The sequence below is a fragment of the Nicotiana sylvestris genome, chromosome 10 (assembly GCF_000393655.2).
Source record: "Nicotiana sylvestris chromosome 10, ASM39365v2, whole genome shotgun sequence".
NCBI classification, from domain to species: Eukaryota; Viridiplantae; Streptophyta; class Magnoliopsida; order Solanales; family Solanaceae; genus Nicotiana; species Nicotiana sylvestris.
The window spans coordinates 98,028,004-98,051,539 of record NC_091066.1 but is presented as its reverse complement, the minus strand read 5'-3'; positions in this window follow the sequence as shown (position 1 = coordinate 98,051,539).

The window sequence follows — 23,536 nt, the reverse complement described above, 5'->3', positions numbered from 1 at the left end:
AAAAAGGATTTGGACATTCATTTGAAAATGATTGGGCTTTTAAGGTGTTATTTTTCCACGTTGTTGGTTGTATGAACAATTTACTTTGTGATTGAAATTGTTTCTTGTATATATAACACATGAAAATAAAGTCGAATCTGGGAACCTCATAGGCCCAGCTAAGTTTACTCCGCGAAAATTGCAAATGATGGGGTTAAATAATGAATTACTAGCAGTTGAGCGTGGTCCTATAGATTTCAAGATAAATTGAGGCGTGTCATCCATAAATGAATTCCATAATCTATGGCCCTCACATTAATACTAAAACTAGTGTGGAAAATACTTTGAACATTCGTAACTAGTGTAGAAAATGCTTTGAACATTAGTAGTATTGCTTTAAGCGCGTAAATTAACTATTGTGACTATGGGTACGGTTTCCATGGCATAGTCATGGTACATAATCCCCAATTGGGGTGTGCATTTCATATGACCCGATCGTAATAACTTTGAACAATAATAAAATAAACATATCATAAATCACGGGTGCATTTTATGTAGCGTGGTTTGCTGTGTGTCCCGAACGGCAAGTGTACTACAATCGTAACTTGTTTAAGAAATAATTCTATAAATCCTAAAAAGCGGTTAAAATAATTAAAAGAGGTTATAAAGTTAAAAATGCACACACTAGGTTTAAAACATGTAATAACCTAGTGTAATATCTGATAAGCTTAAGCAACCGTGCTCGAACCACGGAACCCGGGAATACCTAACACCTTCTCCTGGGTTAACAGGATTCCTTACCTAGTTTTTCTGGTTTCGCAGACTTTTAAATAAAGTCGATTTTTCTCAATTTGGGATTTAAAATAAATCGGTGACTTGGGACACCATAAATTATTCCAAGTGGCGACTCTGAAATAAAATAAAATAATCCCATATCGAAAATGTCACTTAAATTGAAAAAACTACCTTATATCCCCTCTCGGGTAAAAAGGAGGTATGACAAATGGTACCCCAGATGCTACTTTGCTGGATAGAAGGTATAAATAAAACACTTTGGGATTTTTTCCCATTTTCACATCTTTGAGCTCAAATTTTAGGGATTTTTGAGAGGGATTTCAGATCTATCGCTGAGGTGAGTTCCTTATGCTTATTTATGTTCAATAATGGTGTTTCTCTACTGATTTTACACATAGTTGGTGAGTTTTTGAGGTGAAATTTAGGAGGTTAGGACTTGAGAATTGGAGAGTGAGTTTGGGGATTTGGAGAGGAAAATGATATCGGATTTTGATAAATTTAGTATGGATAGACTCGTGAGTGGATGAAATTTTTAGTTTTGTGACTTTTTTTGGATTTTGAGACATGGGCTCGGGGGCCGAGTTTGAGCCAATTTTGGGATTTGAGTCCAATTTAGTAGTTTTTCTAGTGGAATTGGGTCCTTTGACATATATTGATTGTGTTGTATTACTTATGGCTAGATTTGGAAAGTTTGGAGGCCGATACGAGAGGTAAAGGCATCGCGGAGTAGGATTTTGCTCGGATTGAGGTAAGTTACAGTTGTAAATCTGGTCCTGAGGGTATGAAACCCCGGACATTATGTCTTGTGACTATTGAAGGTGACGCACATGCTAGGTCACGGGCGTGTGGGCGTGCACCGAGGGGATTGTGACTTGGTCCGTCCCGTAGAACCGTAAAGTTGAACAACATGCTATTAGCTATATGCTCTCTATGTGTTATGAAAGATTGACTGTAAATCATGTTAGAAACCATGTTTAGGCTATGTGTTGGTACTGTTGGGTCCCGTAGGGGCCGCATTACATGTTGAATTGCCTGTTAAATGCTATTTGTACTCGATCACAATTTTTACTCGCATATCATATCTCAGTCTCTGTTATTCTGTTCGATGCATCATATTATTGCTATTTGGGCTGGTTTTCCTGATATCTAAGAGCCCGAGAGACTAGAGAGATTGATGAATGAGTGAGGCCGAGGGCCTGATTGTGAGGATATTTATGGGATTGGGCTGCATGCCTCAACATATTTTATTGATTTATGCTTGAGTGAGGCCGAGAGCCTGATTGATTTATGCCATGATTGGCTTGTTATAGTGCTTGGGTTGAAGGAGCTCCTTCGGAGTCTGCACAACCCCAGCGAGCGCACGTACCCACTGAGTGCCGAGTGTTGAGTGATTGTGAGGAATGAGTGACTGGGAGGAATGAGTGATTGGGAGGACTGAGAGATTATTGCCGGAGAGGCATTATATGATAACATTATTGATGCACACAATTGCCTTATATCCATGTTTTGAGAACTGTTGAAAGATATTCTTATTTGGTTTTACTTGAACTTGCCTAAAATAATCTGATTGACTTGAATTACTGGAACTTGGGAAGCATGATTATTTTCCTTTCTGAAATTATTGAAAATGAACTAAAACTGTGTAGCTCGTCACTATCTTCAGTTCCTTATTTATTATTGTTACTTACTGAGTTGGTGTACTCACGTTACTCCCTGTGCCTTGTGTGTAGATCAAGGAGCTGTTGGACGCGGAGGTTGTTGATAGTACTCTTAGCTGGTCATTGGAGATCGCGAGGTAGCTGCCGACGTTCGCAACCCTGCTTTCTTCTTCCCTATCTTTCCTTATTTTCTTTATTTTGGATTCCAGACTATGTTAGTCTTGTTACTTTCGGGTCGGCTATGTTAGATGCTCGTGACTAGTGACACTCTGATGTCGGGTTTTATTTCCGCACTTATGTTTTGTGGTTTTCTCCGTTTTATGACAAAGATTTCAGTTATTTTAAAAGTCTTTATTCATTTCTGGTTATTGTTGAAAGCGTTTTGATAATGTCAGCTAGCCTAGTATCATCGATAGGCACCATCACGATGGGTCGTGTTTTGGGTCGTGGCAGCCAGTCATTTCTACTCTTTCCCCTTAATTAATTAACTTATACGCCAACGCTTAATTTTACGAATAATCAAAGCAATGAAACTATATATGCTACCTAATTTGAAGGCAATATAAGTGTGGATGATTCTGCAAAAGAGTCAAAAGTAGCAACGAATCTAAAGCACGCCAATAGAGAAACACAGATATATATAGAGAGAAATCACTTAAAACATTTGCCAGGAAGACACAAGCTGTAGGCATTACCAAGCTCCTTTTCAACAGCCAAACGGAAAAAAAGAAGAGCCAGAATTCAAAATGACGTTCAAGAAAGACCCTTTTGTAGCACACTTATATAAAATAGCCCCAGCTTTAGGGAACACATATACGATTAAATGTTCCCAAGAAAAACAACCCCAAGAAAAGAGTACTCCCACTTTCCTTAAAGAAACAACGTTTGCATGCGGAGAAACCTTATATATATATAAAAGTTGTGTGAACTAACACTGCAGGTATACCTTTTTTATACCGTCAACTTAAGTTGACATGGACAATAGGTGATATTGCATAGTAGCTAACTGATACGGTAACTTAAAAATTGAATAATAACATGCTATACTCGATTAAATTGCACTGATTGTATAAATTTTGTGCACTGTCTATAACGTGAGCGCATATATATATTTTTATATACAACGTCCAAACAATGTGCTTGCTCTACCATTTTTGTCAAACCTTATATATATAGAGAGATATCCAACCTCTCAATCTCCCACTTTATCACAAGTGAATGTTATTTATGTTTCAGATCACTCTCGACTTGAAGAAAACCTTAAAGTTCAAGATTTGATCTTTGGAGGGCCAATATGGTTGGGAAAGTTATCAACCCTACCTTCTGCTTTCAGAGGAAGTCAGCAGCCTACACGATGTTCAGAGAGGTTCAAAAGGTTTGTCCAAGTTAACAGCATGATATGGTCGATTCATTATGCAAAGGGGAATCAAGCACTACTGGTCCGATAACTTGTTCTTTAATTTGCTTTTGTAGTTGTTCCAATACGTACTATCTGAATGAATTAATGCTGGTACTTGTGAGGCATAAAACCCTCGTTGTTTTAGTTTTTGTTTTGCGTTGTTGATCTGAATTTGCCTCTCTATAAAGTTTTTACTTTTGGATTAATTAAACTATATACAATGGTAGTGTAAATAATATTTACACTATAGTTGCCCAAAAAAAGAAAAAGATATATTTACAGTATTAGTGTATTTTATTGATTAACATATCGTAGCATGTTACTTATTTTATTTTTCAGATTACTACTATGAACAATTAGATATAGTATTATTTCAAATGATATTACAATATGTAGTACAAATATTAAACTCCTTACTTTTGTAGTTTTGGCGTTGGTTTTTGTCCTATGCAGACAAAATGGCAATCTGATTATGGAGTATGGACAAACCGTATGCGGGGATGATAGAAAGTTATTACTGTGATTTGTGTAGTATATGTAACAACCACGATTCATTTTCTACAAATTTCTGAATGTCTTATCACTGTATTTTGTACAGTAATTACTTTTTGTTTTTCAAAATTCCACGACGTAATGGAGAGGGCTAATTCTACACATTCTCTGTTACAACGTTAGTTTTTCCGATTTGTATCATGCCATCTGTTTCGTTTGAACATAAATATCTTGCGTGCTATGTTCTATTGACGTACCTGTGGATTATGAGTCTTAATACTGCTGTGTCGCCCTTTTTTGTTTTTGACGTGTGTAATAGTACAATTTTAAAGCTATATTCACTAGCTATATATAAAAGAATTTTTTGCATTGTAATTTGAACATGTGACAATAAGTTACTTAATATTTCATCAGATTAATATTTGTTATAAAAAAATACTTATAATTGCCTAATAAATAATTTGATTGTGTAAATATCTTAATGCTGACAGCTGGAGTGGTAGGAATTTTGGATGAAATTTGCGAGCTATTTCACGCCCATTCTCACGTTAGGAAATATAGTTACTGAGGATGAATATGTGGCTATTAAAGAAATACTAATTAAATGAACCGCATGTAGCTTTGACAATTATGGTATACATCGTCAAAGAGCCAAAATTCTTAGGGTGAAATTTTTTAAGGGGCTAAAATTACCCACCATTATAGTTAGGGGTGTCAATGGATATTCAAAAACCGATTAAATCGACCGAATCGTACCATACCGAACCGATTTTTAGATTTCTTTTAATAAAACCGTAGGTTTTTATATAAATCTCTAACCATAACGATAATTAGGTTAGGTTTTTTATTTTATGAAAATAAACCGAAAAATACCGAACCGTACTGAATAAATTTACTTGTGAAAAATATATTTATATATTAAGTTAAAAAATAATAAAATATTAAATTTTCCTTGTGTCTTAGAATTATGAAAACAATTACAGGCAAAAAAGTAATAAAATTAAAATCATAATTCCCAAACCTATTATGCTACTCTCATTGAAACTAAATTATTTTCAGCATATTCACTAGCAAGACATAAGGTATTTGTATCGATTATGAGTAGCAAACTATAGTGTATTGATTATGTTTTCTTTCGTATGATTTGGATTTATCTTTTTGAATATTTAATCTTCTATAGACTTTATTTTTGAGTCTCAGTCCCAGCTTGGTTAATATCTTTCCACGCGAGTGATTTATATTTTCATTATATTTATTTGTTTAATTTCTTTTACGTCGTTGTAGAGTAGTTGATGGATCTATACTATAACCATCTTTTACATTTTCTTAATTCATCACTGTGAGCACGTGATTTTTGTTTCGCGCGACAATCGCTCCAAAAGAAATAAAAAAATAACAATTGGTCCTGCTGTACAATTTTTGGATTTTTACATGGCACTTTGTTAATTATTTATGATTTTTGCCCATTTTTATTTTTATTAAAACAAAATACAAAAAATGTATGTGTCATGCATAATTTGAACCGTAACCCGGTTGTTAAATAGAAAATCATAAATAGGCATCTTTGTCCGTGATTTTGTTTTGTTTGATTTTACCTGTTTTAAAATATTTTTATGCGTGTGCAAATAATTGTATTAAGTGTTTATGAAATTTTATTTTTATTTACTTAGGTTTTGTTTTAAAAATAAAAAAAAAATAAAAAAATAATAATAAAAAAAAGAAGATGCAGAATTGGGTTTAAAAATCGGTTGGGCTTACTTTTATTGTTAATTCAAAGCCCAAAACAACCCAACCCAAAACCCCATGTAAACCCGGTCTAGACCAGCTGGCCTCAAGGGGCGTTCCAAACGACACCGTTCTGATCTGGGCCGTTGATCTCAGATTGATCAACGGCCAAGATCTCTCACCCCGAACCCACTAACAGACCCGACCCGTCTCACCCGGACCGACCCCAACCCTTTACCCTTGAAACGATGTCGTTCCCTGTTAGTCGAAGGATCCTAGCCCTTCATCACATCTCATCCAACGGCCAGGATCCACCTACCCACTAACTATATAAACTCATAACCTTACCCTGCCCCCTATCCGAACCCCAGCCTTCATCGTCTTCACAAGAACCCCAAACCCTAGAGCCGCCTCTGTACACCTTCACCATGAAAGCCGGCGGCATGAACGCCGGTGGCCTTCACCTTAACACCATAGAACCCCCTCACCGCCCTGAACATCGATCTGTTGGCCGTTTAGTTCGAATCCCTTCCCACCTTCTCGAATCTTCATTTGAAGATTCGAGTCGGAACCCGATTTACACCAATCGACCTCAACTTCACACCAGACAGTCCCCAGACCCCCCTCGTGACCAAACCATGCTTGGTTTGGTCCGAATCTAACCAGGGAAACACGAATCCCAAATCTAATTTTTTGAACCCTAGTTTTCTCCGTGCATATTCCGTATCTGTTCAAGCCGAAGAGATTAAGGTCTAATGGACCTTAATCGAAGTGTTCGATTAAAGTCCGTTCAGCCTTAAGAAAGGTCTGTCCGAATCCAAATTAAGGCTTTTGATTTTTCGAGTTTTAAGGTGAGTTTTGCTTTTCTTTTCTTATTTCTGTTAGTCCATGTTCGTTTTCAAGATCTGTTCATTTTTTGTGTAATTCATTTCGAATTTTATCAACTGTGTCCTGTCCACTTTGCCGGAACCTCGGTGTTTTGAGTCCTTCTTCTGTTTTGTTCTGATAATGTGTATGTATGTATTTGTTGTGCAATTAACTGAATCTCAAATTTGAACCGATTAACTGACTCCTCAAGTACAATTCTGTTTGGTCAGTACAATTCAAATCATGTGTCGATACTGTTAAATGTCTGATTTTTGGCTACGATTGTATGTGTTATAACTAATATAGTCGAGTCGACATGTGTCGTCAATTAGTTTCAGATGTTGAACAATAACAAATTGATCTGCTTCTGTTAAGCATTGTATGAATCAGTTAGGAATTGAATTTAGCTACTTATAGTTGTTAATCTGAATCAGAAATATAAAAAAGATTGGTTTTGTTTAGTTGCAGTCAGAATTGGAGGGCATGTGCACTTATGCACAACATGTGCACTTGTGCACAACATGGGCATAAAGGCCTTTGTTACATTTAAAATAGTTTGACAGCATATGCTGTCAGATTATACCATGCTGCCCAATACCCTGCTTTAGTTTAAGAAGTATTAAACCTCTTTCAAAAGAGTAAGTCTGCCAGGGAATGTGATGGGGTTCTAATACTTAAAAGTTTGAGTGGAAACTGAAAAGGAGGGAGCACATGGGAGGGTGTTTTGAGATTGATGAACAGGCTGTTAAAGGGCTAAGTTTTAGGCTTATAAAAGGGGGGAGAGGGAGACATACAGAAAGAAGAGAGAACTGGGAGGGAATTAAGAAGAAGGAGAGCTGAAGTTCTGGGAGATAGATACACACACACACAGACAGAGAAAAGGAGAATACACACAGAAAACTTAGTTTGGAGATTGAGAGCTGAAGTTCTGAAAAACAGAAAAAACTGGAAAAGAACTCTATTTGATAACACAGACAGACAAAACTAGAAATTGCATTCTTATTTGCTGTCTTGATTTCACTGGTCTTGATCTGTTTGTTCAACACTGATTTCTTCTAAATCCAACTGAGTCTGCTGGTTGTTTGTTGGTTTACTCTGGGACTTGGTCTAGCTGGGATCTTGATTCTACCCCAATTGTTTCATTTGTTGCTGCTGCTGCTATTCTGTTTTTGCTGCTGCTGATTTCCCTATCTTCTTCCTCTTCTCCTTTGCATTTTCAGTATTTCCAGGTACATATTTCGAGTCTCACATTGGTGTAGCTGATTGTAACATTGAAAAGCATGAATTGAAAGATCTGAAGGAGTTATAATCATCCGCTGTTTATTGACTGCCTTTTTCATAAATGTTGCTAAGTCGTGTAAATTTTAGTTTGTAGTTCAATAGAGAAGTACATTAGTAAGTTTGTATCTGATTGAAGCTTATGCTGATTTTAAACCACAATATGCAATTGATTTAATGGTATATAGGATGTAACTACAATTCATGGAATATGTAACCATTAGTATAGTTGTTAATTCAAAATTCGTTCTTCAGCATGCTTCGAATATATAGGTTGGACGGTTCCTTTTAATCCCGCAAAATACAATACAGTTTTTTTAGATTCTTGGGTTGCAATTTTATTAGGCATGTTTAAGATAGTTTTTTTACACCATAGGTAGCATCCTTTGGTAAGGAATTCCATTAATCCTGTTTAAGCAATTTAATTTAAATTCGACTCAAGGATGTTTGTTCGGTTTAAGCGTTGTTCTTCGTCAGCTCGTATGTGATTTCTTTGACAAATTAAAGCATTTTTCCATGAAGTATAATGTTTTCTCCACTTTGTAAATAATTGATCAGAAATTGATAAGAATCCGGATTGGGCCCAAACATATAATTAAATTAGCATGTACCTTTTTTCTTCTAGTTTTAGAGACAAACGCATTAGAAATGTAGCCACTTTAGGATATCCTTTCTAAAATAGAGACGAGCCTCGCTAAATGAAAAATGCAAATTGCGGGGCCCTCAATAACTAGCTATAACAAATACTTAGAATTCGGGACAGGCCAGTTAGTGAATTTCATGGCCTTCCCCAAGAATTATAACACGTTAGACTCTTTAGGCACGGTTTAATTAAATAACAGTCTTAAACTCGGGTGCACATTGATGTGACCCAAATCCAAATCTCAACGGAGTCAAGATGTGTCGACGACCACGGGTGCATTGATTGTGACGTGGTTCGAGATGCATTTCCACGACGTTGCAATTCTATAAAAATAAATGATAATAATAAAAGCGGTTTAAACTTAATAAAAGCACGTAAGTCATAACATGTATTTAAATCAGATATTTAGCCATTATAACAATTTAAGCGACCGTGCTAGAACCACGGGATTCGAGGGTGCCTAACACCTTCCCTCGGGTCAACAAAATTCCTTACTTAGAATTTCTGGTTCGCAGACTTCATTTGGAAAAGTCGAAAATTTCCTCGATTTGGGATTCAAGATAAACCGGTGACTTGGGACACCAAAAGCCAAACCTTTCCCAAGTGGCGACTCTGAATTAAATAAATAATCCCATTTCGAATATTGTCACTTAAATTGGAAAAACTCCACCCGCGCATTTAACCCTTCGGGGCCGGGCGCGCAAAAAGAAGGTGTGACAGCTCTGGCGACTCTGCTGGGGATGATTGATGAACCCAGAACCTTTGGTTCAGGGTTCAAGAATTCGAGCTTAGAATAATTGTTATATTTGGCTTTATTATCTGATCTTTATTACATGTTTTTGCATAACGTGCTAAATGTTGTCTTTTACCGCTTTGATATTATCTGAACTGTATATAAACTGTGCCGAAACCCTTCTCTTCTTACCTCCGGGGAGAAGCTCGCTGGTCGAGACTCCCTATTCTGTTAGTGTCAATACCTGAAATAAGAAAGAGGTCGGACAAGTTACAAAGCCGGACGATCTCGCGGGTCCCCGGTACGTAGCCCCCTCCTCGACTCGAGTTGTCCGCTCGGGTACACAGTCTAGAACAAATACCCAGGTTACGAACCTAGAATAACTTGACTTCATGCCGGATCCCTAGTAGGAACGCTTATTTGCATCATGTTGCATTTGACTTAGGGGACTCAACACAGGGGTTGGGTCCGTCTAGGACAGGCAACCGGAAATAAAAAGACCATCCTGCTGCATCCTATTTGTTTTGCGCATTTATTTGCTTCAGTTCCGCATGCTGACCGGTTTTTAAAAAAAATAAAAAAGAAAAATAGCAGCGTAGGGAGATAATTACTTCTTTTGGAAAAACCAATGTCCGAGTAGTGTCGAAACCTCGCCGGAATTTCTTCTAAAATATATATATATAAAAAAAAGAGATTGTCTTCTAGTTTGATTTTAAAAAAAATATATAAAAATTTTCTTTTTATCATTTTCAAAATCAAAAAAAAGAGAAGGTATTTATTTAAAAGTAAAAAAAAAACGGAAAATTCATAATTCAAAAAAAATGTTATTTCTTTTGTAGTACCCCTTTTATAAATTCAGACTAATAGTCCAAATATTTCCTAAAAAAAATAATAATAAATATTTTCTTTAGTCTTTATCTCTTTTCAAAAATAGTATAAAAATATATATTCTTGTTTTCTAGGTTTATTTGATTTTCTCTATTCACGATAGCGAGAACTACGCCGGTTTGATTCTCACCGGATGTGAGATACGTAGGCAACCCTCATCGGGTCCAACCCCACCTTTGCTAAAATAGCCAAAAATCAATAAACCCACACAGCCTTAAAATCTTCGTCACCGAGGCGTTGAAAGGCCGTGTTGGCAATATTGAGTTTTCTAATTTGAAAAACGATAAAAAGAGTCATAAATAAGTCAGGTGATGCTGTTTTGTCATAAATAGCCGAATGTTCCCGAAAGGGACGCCGGAAGGCTGACTTTGCATAAACAGCCACCTTTGGGTCATTTTTTAAGGTTTGGTCCAGTTGACCCACACAACCTTAAAATCTTCGTCACTGAGGCGTTGAAAGGTCGTGTTGGCAATATTGAGTTTTCTAATTTGAAAAAAAATGATAAAAAGAGTCATAAATAAGTCAGGTGATGTTGTTTTGTCATAAATAGCCGAATGTTCCCGAAAGGGACGCCGGAAGGCTGACTTTGCATAAACAGCCACCTTTGGGTCTTGTTTAGTATTTTTGTCCAGTTGACCCACACGGCCTTAAAATCTTCGTCCTCAAAGTGTTTAAAGCCGTGTTCAAAACTTGATCCCCTTTGTAAAATATTTTTGAGTCAAAGTCATTTTTGTTGAAATCACCTTAATAAATGTGCAGGATGAGCACGATGCAAAATGAACATTTTTCAATAATGACCAAAATCCCTGTCAAGTTACGGCTATGGTGGAATGATCTAGGTGCTGAAGGACAAAATGAGGTCAAGAAATATCTGAAAGGTCTTGTGGGTTTGTTGGAAATCCAGCCTCGGGGAGATATCATAAGAGCTTTGGTTACCTATTGGGACCCGGCGCACAATGTTTTCCATTTCTCTGATTTTGAACTCACCCCGACTTTGGAAGAAATGGCCGGATACATCGGGAATACTGAACTTCCCTTGAGGCAAAAATACTTGGTCGCCCCAAGAGTTGTCACGGTACATAGGTTCCTAGATTCATTGAAGATACCTAGAAGGGTTTTAAACCCTAAACTGAATTTTTCCTTTAGTCAGCATTAGGGTTTTAAACCCTAAACTGAACTTTTTTCCATTCAGCCAGCATTAGGGTTTTAAAACCCTAAACTGAGCTTTTCCATGCAATCAGCATTAGGGTTTTAAACCCTAAACTGAATTTTTCCTTTAGTCAGCATTAGGGTTTTAAAACCCTAAACTGAGCTTTTCCATTCAGCCAGCATTAGGGTTTTAAACCCTAAACTGAGCTTTTCCATGCAATCAGCATTAGGGTTTTAAACCCTAAACTGAATTTTTCCTTTTAGTCAGCATTAGGGTTTTAAACCCTAAACTGAACTCTTTTCCCTTCAGCCAGCATTAGGGTTTTAAACCCTAAACTGAGCTTTTCCATGCAATCAACATTAGGGTTTTAAACCCTAAACTGAACCTTTTTCCTTTAGCTAGCATTAGGGTTTTAAACCCTAAACTGAGCTTTTCCATGCAATCAGCATTAGGGTTTTAAACCCTAAACTGAACTTTTTTCCTTTAGTCAGCATTAGGGTTTTAAACCCTAAACTGAACTTTTTCCATTCAGCCAGCATTAGGGTTTTAAAACCCTAAACTGAGCTTTTCCATGCAATCAGCATTAGGGTTTTAAACCCTAAACTGAACTTTTTTCCTTTAGTCAGCATTAGGGTTTTAAACCCTAAACTGAACTTTTTCCATTCAGCCAGCATTAGGGTTTTAAAACCCTAAACTAAGCTTTTCTATGCAATCAGCATTAGGGTTTTAAACCCTAAACTGAATTTTTCCCTTAGTCAGCATTAGGGTTTTAAACCCTAAACTGAACTTTTTCCATTCAGCCAGCATTAGGGTTTTAAAACCCTAAACTGAGCTTTTCCATGCAATCAGCATTAGGGTTTTAAACCCTAAACTGAATTTTTCCTTTAGTCAGCATTAGGGTTTTAAAACCCTAAACTGAGCTTTTCCATTCAGCCAGCATTAGGGTTTTAAACCCTAAACTGAGCTTTTCCATGCAATCAGCATTAGGGTTTTAAACCCTAAACTGAATTTTTCCTTTTAGTCAGCATTAGGGTTTTAAACCCTAAACTGAACTCTTTTCCCTTCAGCCAGCATTAGGGTTTTAAACCCTAAACTGAGCTTTTCCATGCAATCAGCATTAGGGTTTTAAACCCTAAACTGAATTTTTCCTTTAGTCAGCATTAGGGTTTTAAACCCTAAACTGAACTCTTTTCCTTTCAGCCAGCATTAGGGTTTTAAACCCTAAACTGAGCTTTTCCATGCAATCAGCATTAGGGTTTTAAACCCTAAACTGAACTTTTTTCCATTTAGCCAGCATTAGGGTTTTAAACCCTAAACTGAGCTTTTCCATGCAATCAGCATTAGGGTTTTAAACCCTAAACTGAACTTTTTTCCTTTAGTCGGCATTAGGGTTTTAAACCCTAAACTGAACTTTTTCCATTCAGCTAGCATTAGGGTTTTAAAACCCTAAACTGAGCTTTTCCATGCAATCAGCATTAGGGTTTTAAACCCTAAACTGAATTTTTCCTTTAGTCAGCATTAGGGTTTTAAACCCTAAACTGAACTTTTTCCATTCAGCCAGCATTAGGGTTTTAAAACCCTAAACTGAGCTTTTCCATGCAATCAGCATTAGGGTTTTAAACCCTAAACTGAATTTTTCCTTTAGTCAGCATTAGGGTTTTAAACCCTAAACTGAGCTTTTCCATTCAGCCAGCATTAGGGTTTTAAACCCTAAACTGAGCTTTTCCATGCAATCAGCATTAGGGTTTTAAACCCTAAACTGAATTTTTCCTTTCAGCCAGCATTAGGGTTTTAAACCCTAAACTGAGCTTTTCCATGCAATCAGCATTAGGGTTTTAAACCCTAAACTGAACTTTTTTCCTTCAGCCAGCATTAGGGTTTTAAACCCTAAACTGAGCTTTTCCATGCAATCAGCATTAGGGTTTTAAACCCTAAACTGAACTTTTTTCCTCTAGCCAGCATTAGGGTTTTAAATCCTAAACTGAGCTTTTCCATGCAATCAACATTAGGGTTTTAAACCCTAAACTGAACATTTTTCCTTTAGTCAGCATTAGGGTTTTAATCCCTAAACTGAGCTTTTCCATGTAATCAGCATTAGGGTTTTAAACCCTAAACTGAATTTTTCCTTTTAATCAGCATTAGGGTTTTAAACCCTAAACTGAGTTTTTCCATGCAATCAGCATTAGGGTTTTAAACCCTAAACTGAACTTATCCCCAGCTAGTCGGTATTAGGGCTCCAACCCTGAACTGAGCATTTTTTATCTTCCTTCATCAATTTTATGAACTTCCTGGCGAATAATTCACGAAATTCTCCTAGTGAAACTGGGGCAGAAAATTTCGTTCGTTTGTTTTGTTTTCTCCCGCAGGTCTGACCTCGAGCCACACGGATCGAAATGACCAACGAGATGAGTCTCAACTCAGAATCAAAGAAGAAAAAGACAAAAAGAAGATGTCCCGAGATATCAGAGTAAATGGAAGGCGGATCGACTCCAACATTTGATTAAGGACCTGAACTCTGCCAGTCGCGTTTCACTCAGTATCCCAAAGATTGAACAAGTCGCCGCAACTCGCAAGCATCAAGATTCGGATCAAAGTCTCCAAGCACAATCAGCTAAGACCCAAGATCAAGTCGCAAAAGAATCATAGATAGGAATCTTGTAACTCGCAGTTGACATGCATATAAGTAGTCAGTTCAGTCCAATTTTCCTTTGGTTGTAATAAGGCGGTCAGTGATGCAGCAATGACAACAGCAACGGCAGTAACAGCAAGTATTGCAATCCCATGGTAGTCCCAGCTACCAAAGCTTCCCGAACTACATTGACCTGATTCCTGTTTAGCCCAGGATATGTAGGAAATCTTTGAAGCAAGATTCGGTCAGATCTTTCAAAAACATGCTTCACACGGAGTAGTCCATAGGCAAAAATCGCTCATACACGCTCACTTTATCTTTGCACGAAAACTCTTCGTGTTTCCGAACAAAGAGGGGCAGCTGTGAGCACGTGATTTTTGTTTCGCGCGACAATCGCTCCAAAAGAAATAAAAAAATAACAATTGGTCCTGCTGTACAATTTTTGGATTTTTACATGGCACTTTGTTAATTATTTATGATTTTTGCCCATTTTTATTTTTATTAAAACAAAATACAAAAAATGTATGTGTCATGCATAATTTGAACCGTAACCCGGTTGTTAAATAGAAAATCATAAATAGGCATCTTTGTCCGTGATTTTGTTTTGTTTGATTTTACCTGTTTTAAAATATTTTTATGCGTGTGCAAATAATTGTATTAAGTGTTTATGAAATTTTATTTTTATTTACTTAGGTTTTGTTTTTATAAATAAAAAAAAATAAAAAAATAATAATAAAAAAAAGGAGATGCAGAATTGGGTTTAAAAATCGGTTGGGCTTACTTTTATTGTTAATTCAAAGCCCAAAACAACCCAGCCCAAAACCCCATGTAAACCCGGTCTAGACCAGCTGGCCTCAAGGGGCGTTCCAAACGACACCGTTCTGATCTGGTCTGATCTGGGCCGTTGATCTCAGATTGATCAACGGCCAAGATCTCTCACACCGAACCCAATAACAGACCCGACCCGTCTCACCCGGACCGACCCCAACCCTTTACCCTTGAAACGACGCCGTTCCCTGTTAGTCGAAGGATCCTGGCCCTTCATCACATCTCATCCAACGGCCAGGATCCACCTACCCATTAACTATATAAACTCATAACCTTACCCTGCCCCCCCTATCCGAACCCCAGCCTTCATCGTTTTCACAAGAACCCCAAACCCTAGAGCCGCCTCTGTACACCTTCACCATGAAAGCCGGCGGCATGAACGCCGGTGGCCTTCACCTTAACACCATAGAACCCCCTCACCGCCCTGAACATTGATCTGTTGGCCGTTTAGTTCGAATCCCTCCCCACATTCTCGAATCTTCATTTGAAGATTCTAGTCGGAACCCGATTTACACCAATCGACCTCAACTTCACACCAGATAGTCCCCAGACCCCCTCGTGACCAAACCATGCTTGGTTTGGTCCGAATCTAACCAGGGAAACACGAATCCCAGATCTAATTTTTTGAACCCTAGTTTTCTCCGTGCATGTTCCGTATCTGTTCAAGCCGAAGATATTAAGGTCTAATGGACCTTAATCGAAGTGTTTCTCATTTGAGAAATACTTCGATTAAAGTCCGTTCAGCCTTAAGAAAGGTCTGTCCGAATCCAAATTAAGGCTTTTGATTTTTCGAGTTTTAAGGTGAGTTTTGCTTTTCTTTTCTTATTTCTGTTAGTCCATGTTCGTTTTCAAGATCTGTTCATATTTTGTGTAATTCATTTCGAATTTTATCAACTGTGTCCTGTCCACTTTGCCGGAACCTCGGTGTTTTGAGTCCTTCTTCTGTTTTGTTCTGATAATGTGTATGTATGTATTTGTTGTGCAATTAACTGAATCTCAAATTTGAACCGATTAACTGACTCCTCAAGTACAATTCTGTTTGGTCAGTACAATTCAAATCATGTGTCGATACTGTTAAATGTCTGATTTTTGGCTACGATTGTATGTGTTATAACTAATATAGTCGAGTCGACATGTGTCGTCAATTAGTTTCAGATGTTGAACAATAACAAATTGATCTGCTTCTGTTAAGCATTGTATGAATCAGTTAGGAATTGAATTTAGCTACTTATAGTTGTTAATCTGAATCAGAAATATAAAAAAGGATTGGTTTTGTTTAGTTGCAGTCAGAATTGGAGGGCATGTGCACTTGTGCACAACATGGGCATAAAGGCCTTTGTTACATTTAAAATAGTTTGACAGCATATGCTGTCAGATTATACCATGCTGCCCAATACCCTGCTTTAGTTTAAGAAGTATTAAACCTCTTTCAAAAGAGTAAGTCTGCCAGGGAATGTGATGGGGTTCTAATACTTAAAAGTTTGAGTGGAAACTGAAAAGGAGGGAGCACATGGGAGGGTGTTTTGAGATTGATGAACAGGCTGTTAAAGGGCTAAGTTTTAGGCTTATAAAAGGGGGGAAGAGGGAGACATACAGAAAGAAGAGAGAACTGGGAGGGAATTAAGAAGAAGGAGAGCTGAAGTTCTGGGAGATAGATACACACACACAGACAGAGAAAAGGAGAATACACACAGAAAACTTAGTTTGGAGATTGAGAGCTGAAGTTCTGAAAAACAGAAAAACTGGAAAAGAACTCTGTTTGATAACACAGACAGACAAAACTAGAAATTGCATTCTTATTTGCTGTCTTGATTTCACTGGTCTTGATCTGTTTGTTCAACACTGATTTCTTCTAAATCCAACTGAGTCTGCTGGTTGTTTGTTGGTTTACTCTGGGACTTGGTCTAGCTGGGATCTTGATTCTACCCCAATTGTTTCATTTGTTGCTGCTGCTGCTATTCTGTTTTTGCTGCTGCTGATTTCCCTATCTTCTTCCTCTTCTCCTTTGCATTTTTAGTATTTCCAGGTACATATTTCGAGTCTCACATTGGTGTAGCTGATTGTAACATTGAAAAGCATGAATTGAAAGATCTGAAGGAGTTATAATCATCCGCTGTTTATTGACTGCCTTTTTCATAAATGTTGCTAAGTCGTGTAAATTTTAGTTTGTAGTTCAATAGAGAAGTACATTAGTAAGTTTGTATCTGATTGAAGCTTATGCTGATTTTAAACCACAATATGCAATTGATTTAATGGTATATAGGATGTAACTACAATTCATGGAATATGCAACCATTAGTATAGTTGTTAATTCAAAATTCGTTCTTCAGCATGCTTCGAATATATAGGTTGGACGGTTCCTTTTAATCCCGCAAAAATACAATACAGTTTTTTTAGATTCTTGGGTTGCAATTTTATTAGGCATGTTTAAGATAGTTTTTTTACACCATAGGTAGCATCCTTTGGTAAGGAATTCCATTAATCCTGTTTAAGCAATTTAATTTAAATTCGACTCAAGGATGTTTGTTCGGTTTAAGCGTTGTACTTCGTCAGCTCGTATGTGATTTCTTTGACAAATTAAAGCATTTTTCCATGAAGTATAATGTTTTCTCCACTTTGTAAATAATTGATCAGAAATTGATAAGAATCCGGATTGGGCCCAAACATATAATTAAATTAGCATGTACCTTTTTTCTTCTAGTTTTAGAGACAAACGCATTAGAAATGTAGCCACTTTAGGATATCCTTTCTAAAATAGAGACGAGCCTCGCTAAATGAAAAATGCAAATTGCGGGGCCCTCAATAACTAGCTATAACAAATACTTAGAATTTGGGACAGGCCAGTTAGTGAATTTCATGGCCTTCCCCAAGAATTATAACACGTTAGACTCTTTAGGCACGGTTTAATTAAATAACTGTCTTAAACTCGGGTGCACATTGATGTGACCCAAATCCAAATCTCAACGGAGTCAAGATGTGTCGACGACCACGGGTGCATTGATTGTGACGTGGTTCGAGATGCATTTCCACGACGTTGCAATTCTATAAAAAATAAAAAAAATGATAATAATAAAAGCGGTTTAAACTTAATAAAAGCACGTAAGTCATAACATGCATTTAAATCAGATATTTAGCCATTATAACAATTTAAGCGACCGTGCTAGAACTACGGGATTCGAGGGTGCCTAACACCTTCTCTCGGGTCAACAGAATTCCTTACTTAGAATTTCTGGTTCGCAGTCTTCATTTGGAAAAGTCGAAAATTTCCTCGATTTGGGATTCAAGATAAACCGGTGACTTGGGACACCAAAAGCCAAACTTTTCCCAGGTGGCGACTCTGAATAAAAATAAATAATCCCATTTCGAATATTGTCACTTAAATAAGAAAAACTCCCCCCCCCCCCCCCCCGCGCATTTAACCCTTCGGGGCCGGGCGCGCAAAAAGGAGGTGTGACAATCACCCTTTAAAATATAAAAATATCTAGAGAGTTTTGCTAAGTCCTATAAAAGTACGTATGTTATTCCATTCTACTTCTACTAGTGACTTTTACATGACATATAAAAAAATACCGAAAATTAACCGAACCGTACCGATACCGAAGAAAAACCGATATGATTGAGACGGTTTCGAAAAATTCAGTTATGGTTATATATAATAGAATAACCGAAAAATTGATATGGTACAAAATTTACAAAATATCCATCCGAACCGAACCATTGACACCCCTAATTATAGGGGCAATGCCGGATTTTTCAGTGAGGATTTCGAAGAGGAATAGGGCAATGTCAGATTTTCTTAAACTATTTTTCAAGATCACCAAAAGAAAAGTTTAACTTATATATACTAATAATAGTGTAAATAATATTTATATTATTAATTTACTTAAAAGATAATTACATATAACTTCCAATACTAAGTGTAATTAGTCACTTAAAAAATAAGACCACTTTCAATTACTTGCAAAATATTTCTAGTTTCAATACAATGTCACAGTCAGATTCGATAAGATACACCATATAATCAGTACAAATTGCCAATTTCTTGTTCTAGTTGATCTTCTTAATTTTGTATCACCAACTTCTTTGTGAAAGTTATATGTACAACAGGATCAACCTCCCCTTGATCTTGTTGATCAATATGTATTTCATTCCGTTGAGGTGGCTCTTCAATATTATCTACCAGAACATTTTCAATAGTATGTGGAATATCAGTATAAATTGGTAGTTTTACATTTGTCGCACGTGTGTGGTGCTATTTTATCGTACACCTGGACACAAGAGGGGGAAGGAGGGAGGAGGATTGAATTATGTCTTGTTCAATTTTTGTGTGTTAAAGAAACCTGATTGTTTAACTTACAGCAGTACCAAATACGAAATACAATGCAGAAACTTAAAGACATGATTTTACATAAAAATTCTCCTTGCTCAAGGGAGTAAAACTACTACTTATCCGCGTCGGATTTGCCCAAACTTCACTAAACATTAAGAGCAGTTTTAGGTTACAACTCAATAAATAACTAAAGGATTATAAACTCTAATACCCTATCTCCTACAATCAATCCGTTTGTACTCTAAGCTCTAACCTATAAACTCTAACCTCAAGACTTAAACAACTAACGGATTAAGATAACTTCTTCTCTAGAACAAGTTCTTCAATTGAGCAATATGAATTCTTGAAAGTACCTTCTTTCTATTTGTTGTGAGTGATTTGCCGTGAATCTGTATGTAAGTGCAATCAGCAATAGCAACAACGTGATGAGTCAAAAATATCCTTGTGCTACACAAGGATAGGTGTGAGATGGGTCAAAAATATGAGTTTTTGGCCAAAAGCATACCTCAACAATCCACCAAATCTAAACAACATCCTTGAGCTACACAATGAATAGAAAACATCCCTAAACTATTTCTAAAGATGGCAAAAATCGTCCTTCCATTAGTCTTTGTTAAGAAACTAACGGCTTAAACCAAAAAATGTGCCACTCACATGACTTCCCCACAAATTCACATATTATATCCCCTCTCCGATTGTCTTGACCCTCGAGGGAAAACATAGCTAGGACTTCAGCGTTTACTTGGAGATCTCAATTATATTGAGGATAATTAATTGAATACACCAATGAAGTTGTTTGCCAATCTAAAATAGAGAAAGAGATGAAGATCTTAGCAAAACGAGAAAAGTAAGAATTGTAAATAAAAATTGTTGTTGTAGTAATTGAATATATAGATGCTTACTTCATATGGGCTAGTCCGAAGCTCCAAAATCACATTTCCTTGAGAAATCACCTCTAACTAGCTCAAATCTAGCCAAACATCAACCAAGGAAGTCCACCAATGCCATAGGAGATGACCCCAATCCATAAAGCCTCGATTTTGATGAATTTCCAAAAAAGTAAACCTGGGCTCGCGTGCCCAACATTTGGAGTTGATACCAAAATTCGATGAACCATAACCTGCTGAGTCCAAATATATGATTAGGTTCCAAAACTGAGTTCAAATCAGTATTCAAATGCTCAAAATACACTCTCTTAAAGTGTAGGCAAAATCCTAAGTTTTCCTTCAAAATTCCATGGTTAAGGTGAATAAATCCATGGGAAATTAGGATGTATAATCAAATCCAAGTAGAAATCACTTACCCACAAATTAGCAATAAAAATCTCCTCTAAAATTGACTCTTACTGAGCTCCCAAACTCAAAATAATAAAATATGAACGAACCCTAGAATTATAACATACTGTCAGGCAATGTCGCATATGCAACTTATATATTTGCATATGCAAAATCGCATATGCGATCAAAACCTCGGTTCTGTGATCTGCCTCATCTCAGCCCCAATCACTTCTGCGACAGAGGATGCACTTCTGTGCTTGCACTTCTTCGCACAAAGACTCACTCCTGCAGACGCGCAAATGCTCCAAAAATCTGCACTGCGGACTTCCCTTCCTCCAGCCTTCCTCGTAGGTTCAACCAAATTAACCACTTCTGCGACTTCTCATCTGCGTAAAAACCATCGCAAGTGCGCGCGCGACACTAGTACCAGACCTTCCAAAATACTCCCAAGTGGTCCGTAGCCTATCTGATAAACACCCGAGGCCCCTGGACCCCATCCAATCATCCGGACATTACCAAAGACATTATAAAAACTTATTCAAAAGCTCGAAACATCATAAATAACATCAAAACCATGAATCAAAGTTCAAAATCATTCTCTTAACTTTCAAACCTTCAAACTTCGCCGAACGCATCCGAATCACACTTAAACACTCCGAATTTTAACCAAACTTTGTACACAAGTTCTAATCATCCAAATGAACTTATACAAGGTCTCAAAACCACAACAGGAATCCAATAACACCAAAGTTATTTCTCGGTCAAACCTATGAACTCCCCAATTCTTCAAATTGTCAACTTTCGACAAATAAAATCAAAACCTTCTATGAACATCTAAATTCAACTCTGAACATACGCCTAAGTTCAAAATCACCATACGAACTTATTGAAACCATCAAATCCTGATTCTAAGATCGTTTACTCATAAATCAAACCTTGATCAACTCTTTCAACATAAGACTTCCATATTGAGAGTCACTCTATTATTTCAATCCCAAACCACTCAAAAATAAAAACTAACCCTGCATGCAAGTCATAATACATCATATGAAGCCAACAAAAGTATCAAATTACAAAGTGAAATGCTAAAACTCAAAACGACCGATCAGATCATTACATTGATGTGCTCAGAGTTAAAGGGAACAGATTGGGAAGGATTTTGTGGGAACTTTTGAAATTTTAGAGAATATTTAAATTTAGAGTTTCTTTTTTTCTTTCTGATCTTCAAGTTCTAGAAAAGGATGAGAGATTGAAAGATATTATGAAATATCAAATATGCGGGAAGGGATTTATATAGGGGCAGATAAGAATTTACAGTTAGAAACCAAATCAATTAGTAGTAATTGGCTATAGTTTAGGTGGCAAAGAAGTAGAGTCATCAATTTTAGGAACATGTTCCCCTTTGTCATGCAAACTGGAGTATTTATAATTAACTTTTTAATACTCTGATAGGACCAAGATTAGATGAAAATCTTGGTTTAGATGATATGGTAATCTAACAAACTCATGCAGCTACATGCTGGAGAGGAGGTACATACCTGAGCATCGAAAGAATGAGGTTCTTTGATTGATCTTCTCAAGGTGGTTAAGTGTCCACTAGAGAATATGGAGAACATCACAGACCTTATGTAAGCCTCTTGGTCTTTCCATGCATATACACATGTTACAGTATATGATGGAGTTAGTTATTTTTAATACTTAGACAATACAAACACTTAATTTAACATAGCCAATCATTAAGAATCAAGAATGTGCTCAATTTATCTTGATCAAACCAATCTCCAAGTAATTTCTTTCAAAGTGATCCCTGCTCAAATATTTGATATAGATATTCACAATCTGCTCTTTAGTTTTGCAAAACTATATAGAAATTAGCCCTTTCTCAATATTATCTCTTAGAAAATCGTCTTATGATGAACCAAATTCTTTGTGATATTCATAGCACTTGTATTATCATAGAATATTGTCAGACATTCAACCATCATACCATAATTCTCCAACCGCTGAATGATCCATAATAGTTATACATAACAGTATGTTGCAACAACATATTCATCTTCCAAAGTTGATAAGGCTACTAAATTCTGCTTGTTTGTAGCCCAAGATAGTGAATAATCCATATGTTCTCTTCTTCTCTACCAAGTATCCAACATAATCCGCATCAACATATCTCACCAAGTCAAAATTACCTCCAGACGGGTACCAAAGACTATGTCTTAAGTACCTTTGAGATACCTCAAGACCCTTTTCACAACTTTTATATGTGACTCCTCCGAATTCGACTAAAATATCGCATAGAGTCCAACATTAAATATAATATCATATCTACTCATTATTAGATACTAGAGAGAATTAGTCATACCCCTATACTTTTTTTGATATACGAACTATGTTCGTTATCTAACTGAGTAGCACTGACAATATAAGTATCAATTGTCTTAGAAATATCCATTTCAAACCGTTTAAGTAGATCCTTAATATATTTTTGTTGATAAATCATTGTACTCTTGGGTGTTTTCTTGATTTGTAAGCCAAGGAAGAAATTTAGCTCACTTATTATGCTCTTTCAAATTCACTTCCCATCAAATTTACAAATTCACTACACAAGGGCTCATTAGTAGCACCAAAAGTGATATCATCAACATACACCTAAACAATCAATAGACTTTACCTATCTTCTTTAAAAATAGAGTGTTGTCAATTTTATAAGTACCCATTTTCTAGAAGAATTTTTACAACCTTTTATACCAAGCCCTTGATGTTTGCTTCAATCCATACAAAGCCTTGTCTAACTGATAGATATGATTAGGAAATTCATGGCTTTTCAAAACCAGAGGCAAACACACAAAGAACTCCTCCTTTAGA